Source organism: Schistocerca piceifrons, unplaced genomic scaffold, assembly GCF_021461385.2.
Source record: "Schistocerca piceifrons isolate TAMUIC-IGC-003096 unplaced genomic scaffold, iqSchPice1.1 HiC_scaffold_855, whole genome shotgun sequence".
Classification (NCBI taxonomy): Eukaryota; Metazoa; Arthropoda; class Insecta; order Orthoptera; family Acrididae; genus Schistocerca; species Schistocerca piceifrons.
In genome coordinates, this window is record NW_025729119.1 from 710,804 (window position 1) to 716,569 (window position 5,766).

Sequence of the window (5,766 nt, forward strand, 5' to 3'; positions counted from 1 at the left end):
TGTCACACTTGCTGGCTAGCGCAGGTGGAAGCGTTCCTACGCGAGCCGTAAAACTGCTGGCAGCGAAGTGCATCCTCATCAGTACATACACCAAAGAGCCAAAGAAACTGGTACACGTGCCTAATATCGTGTAGGGCCCCCGCGAGCACTCAGAAGTCCCGCAACGCAACGTGGCATGGACTCGACTAATGTCTGAAGTGGTGCTGGAGGGAGCTTACACCATGAATCCTGCAGGGCTGTCCAAAAATCTGCAAGAGTACGACGCAGACGAGATCTCTTCTGAACAGTACGTTGCAAGGCATACCAAATATCCTCAATAATGTTCTTGTCTGGGGAGTCTGGTGGCCAGCGGAGCTGTTTAAACTCAGAAGATTCTTCCTGAAGCCAGTCAGTAGCAATTCTGGACTTGTGGGGTGTCACATTATCTTCCTGGAATTGCACAAGTTCGTCGGAATGCACAATGGACATGAATGTGTGCAAGTGATCAGACAGGATGCTTACGTAGTGTCACATGTCAGAGTCGTATCTGAACGTGTCAGGGGTCCCATATCACTCCAACCTGCACACGCCCCACACCACTGCAGAGCCTCCACCAGCTTCCACAGTCCCCAGGTGACATGTAGGGTCCATGGATTCATGAGGTTGTCTCCATACCTGTACGCGTCCATCCGCTCGATACAATTTGAAACGAGACTCGTCCGACCAGGCAGCATGTTTACAGTCATCAATAGCACAATGTCGACGCTGACAAGCCCACGCGAGGCGTAAAGCTTTGTGCTGTGTAGTCATCAAGGGTGCACGAGTGGGCCTTCCGCTCCGAAAGCCCATATGGACGATGTTTCGTTGAATGCTTCGCACGCTGGCACTTGTTGATGGCCCGCCACTGAAATCTGCAGCAATTTGCGGAAGGGTTGAACGGTTCTCTTCAGTTGTCGTGAGTCCCGTTCTTGCAGGGTCTTTTTCCGGCCGCAGCGATGGTGGAGGTTTCATGTTTGGCGTGAGTCGTGCTTGGGTAGCTCAGTTGGTAGAGCACTTGCCCACGAAAGGCAGAGGTCCCGAGTTCGAGTCTCGGTCCGACACGCAGTTTTACTCTGCCAGGAAGTTTCATTTCATGTTTTACCGGATTCCTGACTCGTGAGATGTCGTACAGGAAAATCCCCACCTCGGAGATGCTGTGTCCCATCGCTCGAACGCCGACTGCAACACCACTTTCAAACGTAGCAAAGCCCGCCTCGATAGCTGAGTAGTCATCGCGGCAGACTGCATGCAAGGGGCCCGGGTTCGATTCCCCGCAGAGTCGGAGATTTCCTCCGCTCAGGGACTGGGTGTTGTGCTGTCTTTATCATCATTTCATCCCCATCGACACGCAAGTCACCGACGTGGCGTCAGCTAAAAAGACTTGCACCAGGCGATCGGTCTACCCTACCGAAGGCCCTAGCCACACGACATTTCATTTCATTTAAACTCGCCTAAATCTTGATAACCTACCACTGTAGCAGCAGTAGCCGATCTAACACCTGCGCCAGACGCTTTTTGTCTTAGATAGGCGTTGCCCACCGCAGCATCACGTTCTGCTGTTTACATGTCTCCGAATTTGAATACGCATGCCTGTATCAGTGAAACGTCCCCTTAGAAAAATTTATATACGTGATTGTGCTTATGCTGACACACAATATTTTTTAGCGCAACGCAATCTGACTTTCAAAAATCTCTACAAAAGAATGGCCCTGACTAACATTAACCTATACCTTTCACAAATCACTTACCTCACGAAAATCTTCGTTACTCGAACTACTGCAATACAGCGAGCGCCACTACTGCCAGCTAAATAAAAGATTCAAACTACGCAACGCACTAACTACTGATAGGCATAGTTAGCAAATGAAAGATTTTAATAGAGAACAAACAATGTATTTACCTTAATAGTGTTGAAAAATCATAATATACATAGCCATCCAGTCTTACAAATTTCAAAACTCCGCCATTTCTCTCCCCACATCCACCACTGCTGGCGGCTCACCTCCAACTGCGCAACGCTACGCGCTGTTCACATTCTGCTACCGCTGCCCAACACTACAATGGCAGACAACAATGCAAACTAGCCACAGACTGCACACAGCACAGCCAGTGATTTTCATACAGAGCGCTACGTAACGTTGCCAATAAGAAAACATAAACAGCCTACTTAAATAGCCCCCATGCTCCCCACAAAAAATTTTACAAATTGTTTTGTGCAGTGGCCAATAACGATTTGATAAAATATTTCATAATTACAATAACAAAGAAATCAAAGGCACACACTTATTGATACAATGTTGGTCAAAAGCTAAAATTTTCTCACAGTCCATAAAGACAGTCCTGATCATTCATCACAGTAACATTGTAGTGTTTTTCTCAAAGTCTGAGCAGTAAAAGAAAATGCACACGGAAGTAGTGGATTTCCATGCAATCTTGAAGAAGTAGTGTTGTCCTTCCAACGGAAAGACAGTGCTGACTCTTTACATGCAGACAGGTATTGGTCAACAACAGAGCAAACCCACAGCAGAGTCAGTCGAAATTTTGAAGAGTATTGGTAGGTAGGTCATCACAGAGCAGACCCACTGTAGTCCTGGTAGAGATTACGGTACTGGTGGGCCACCAGAGGTGCAGACCCACTGCAGTCCTTGTAGAAATAATGGTACTGGTGAGTCAGCAAAGGTGTAGACCCACTGTAGTCCTTGTAGAAATGGCCAGCAGCCATCTGTTGTGACTGTGCAGGTGCACAATCACCATTGAAGAGTCTTGCGGATAATATAGCAAGTCCATAACCACCACTTGTGCACTCACAAAGTTTTTGGAATTGTCCTTAGAACCAGCAATGCTGTTATCCAGTCCCTTGCTGAATTATTAACACATGTGTAAACACTAACAGTCCCTACTTCTCACATATTGTCCATATACTATGACCAACAGAAACATGTGCAGTGAAATGTAACTTACAAGTTACTTAATCTGATGAACTGGTGTCCATTACCATTTTATAACATAAGAATACAATTACAAAGATACAGAATACATCATTAAAGAACATAACAATACATATAACATTTGTAGTAATAGGGGCTTTACAAAAGAATATAAATAAACATATACATCAGTGTTACAGGAATTATGACATAAGTAAATACATAAAAGATCAGAATAACTCTTGAAACATCAACTTCACACATGAGCATTAAAACAAAACAGAATAAATAATGTCTAAACATCTTTACAAAGTAAATAACATATTATCAGAAGAATTATACAACGTAACTCTCATCAGATAAACACATAAAGACAGGAAAAACACAAATATACAAGAGTACACAAACACATAGCAGAATAACACAGGGGGAAAGGACAGGGTTTGTTTTCAGTGTAACATTTGGTACTGCAGTATTTCGCAAACAAAACCTTTTTTTCCTTGGAGATCTCTCTTCGTTCATCATTATTCCCAAAAAGTCCTATCTATACCTGTTTTCTGTACTTTTTGTGTATAGTTTCTCAATGCATTTCTTCCAATTCATCATAGTTAGTTTCTTATATAGTCTACCCCATCTTAAGCTAACTTAAATCTACTGAGCTCAGATGCTAAACTAAGGAACGAGGCAATGCAGCAGTACAAAACAATTAACACAAACAGCGATGACAAAATATTCAAATTGGCCAAGCAAGCAGCAATATTACAACTCATATAACGCAATGCGCAGCAAACAAGAAAAATAAATCAGTAGTAAAACTGGCTTAACAGAGTAATGTAAAATGAAATTTAACCTATACCTTTCACAAATCGCTTACCTCACAAAAATCTTCACTACTGCAATACAGCGAGCGCCACTACTGCCAGCTAAATAAAAGATTCAAACTACGGAAGGCACTAACTACTGATAGGCATAGTTAGCAAATGAAAGATTTTAATAGAGAACAAACAATGTATTTACCTTAATAGTGTTGAAAAATCATAATATACATAGCCATCCAGTCTTACAAATTTCAAAACTCCGCCATTTCTCTCCCCACATCCACCACTGCTGGCGGCTCACCTCCAACTGCGTAACACTACGCGCTGTTCACATCCAGCTGCCGCTGCCCAACACTACAATGGCAGACAACAATGCAAACTAGCCACAGACTGCACACAGCACAGCCAGTGATTTTCATACAGAGCGCTACGTAACGTTGCCAATAAGAAAACATAAACAGCCTACTTAAATCAGTTATAGACAAAGAGCAATACATCACAAAAACCAAGGAATACATAGACACCAACGGCATACAAAAACTGAAGTCAGATCCAACTCCACGATTCCTGGCAAACCTGAAACGAGCACTGAAAAACATTGAACACACGCTCATAGACAAACAGAAATACTACATAACACAAAAAACCCACACGTACCAACACACCACAGTCAACCAAAAGTACGTGAAGATGGAAAGCCCCAACATACCACATAGCCAAACACCTCGAAAAGTTAGTTACAAAACACTATAAAGTAGAAAACAACAGAACAGAGATAAACACAGGAAACCTAATAGAGCACATACAGATACCACACATAGCATCACTGGTTTCATTCGACATAGAAAGTATGTATACTTCCATCTCTGTCACAGAAACAATAGGAATCGTAGAACAAAATCTCTCATCCCACAGCAACCTCACCACACAATCAATAAAAGAAATAGCAAATATGCTCAGACTGACAACTGAACGAAACTACTTTCAGTTCGTGAATGAATATTATCTACAGAGTGATGGACTGCCTGTGGGATCCCCAATATCAGGAACATTAGCTAACATTTTCACCAGTCATCTAGAAAATCAGATATCTGACAAGATAACCACTAATGAAAGTTTCAAAATCATATATTGGTACAGATATGTGAATGACATTATTTGTCTGGTAGATGAGCCAAGTGAAAAAATAGACAAACTCCACTCGGAAATCAAAAAAGCTCATCAGAACATAAAATTCACACGTGAAAAAGAAAAAGAAAATCAAATAAATTTTCTTGACATTACCATAAGCAAGAGCAAAAATACATTTAACATCTTTAGAAGACCAACAGCCACAGACGCAGTAATATACTCCACGCTAACCATCCCCACAACCAGAAACTTGCAGCACTAAGACATATGTTACATAGATTAAGCAGACTCCCACTCAAAAAGAGAAACTATGAAAAAGAAATGATTACAATCATACAAATAGCTAGGAACAATGGGTATGACACACTTGTAGTACACAGGTTCAATCGAAAAATAGAAATGCAAATACAAAACAAACACAACATTTCCAGAATACAAGAGAACTCACAAGTAGCAAACTTACAAACACACACAATGACAGCACCACACAGAAAAGAACCAGATGGTACACCATGACTTACACACATAAATTAACACATAGAGTTGCAAACATCCTAAAGAGACATGGCTTCCAAATAGCATACAAGACTAGGCAAATCCTCCAATCACACCTAAGCCAGTCAGATACCAAGAGTGACAAATTCCAAGAATCAGGAATATACAAACTTGAATATCAAAGTTGTGATGCAGTATACACAGGCATGACATGCAGGAATTTTAAAACACGATACAAAGAACATGTCAAGAGTTGGAAGTACGAAACAAGCCAACCCACATTTGCAGAACATTTAAAACACCATAACCACCATCCTACAAACATGGAACAGGAAATGAAAATAATGCGAATAAGCAACCATGACAAAAATCTTATA

General features: G+C 41.7%; 1 non-coding gene across 1 annotated transcript; it reads left to right on the forward strand.

Annotated features, from left to right (window-relative positions):
• The first annotated feature begins 1,006 nt into the window (after positions 1-1,006).
• On the forward strand, positions 1,007-1,083 carry Trnas-cga. Its single transcript has one exon. It is a non-coding gene; the product is annotated as a tRNA-Ser (tRNA).
• Positions 1,084-5,766: the final 4,683 nt, after the last annotated feature.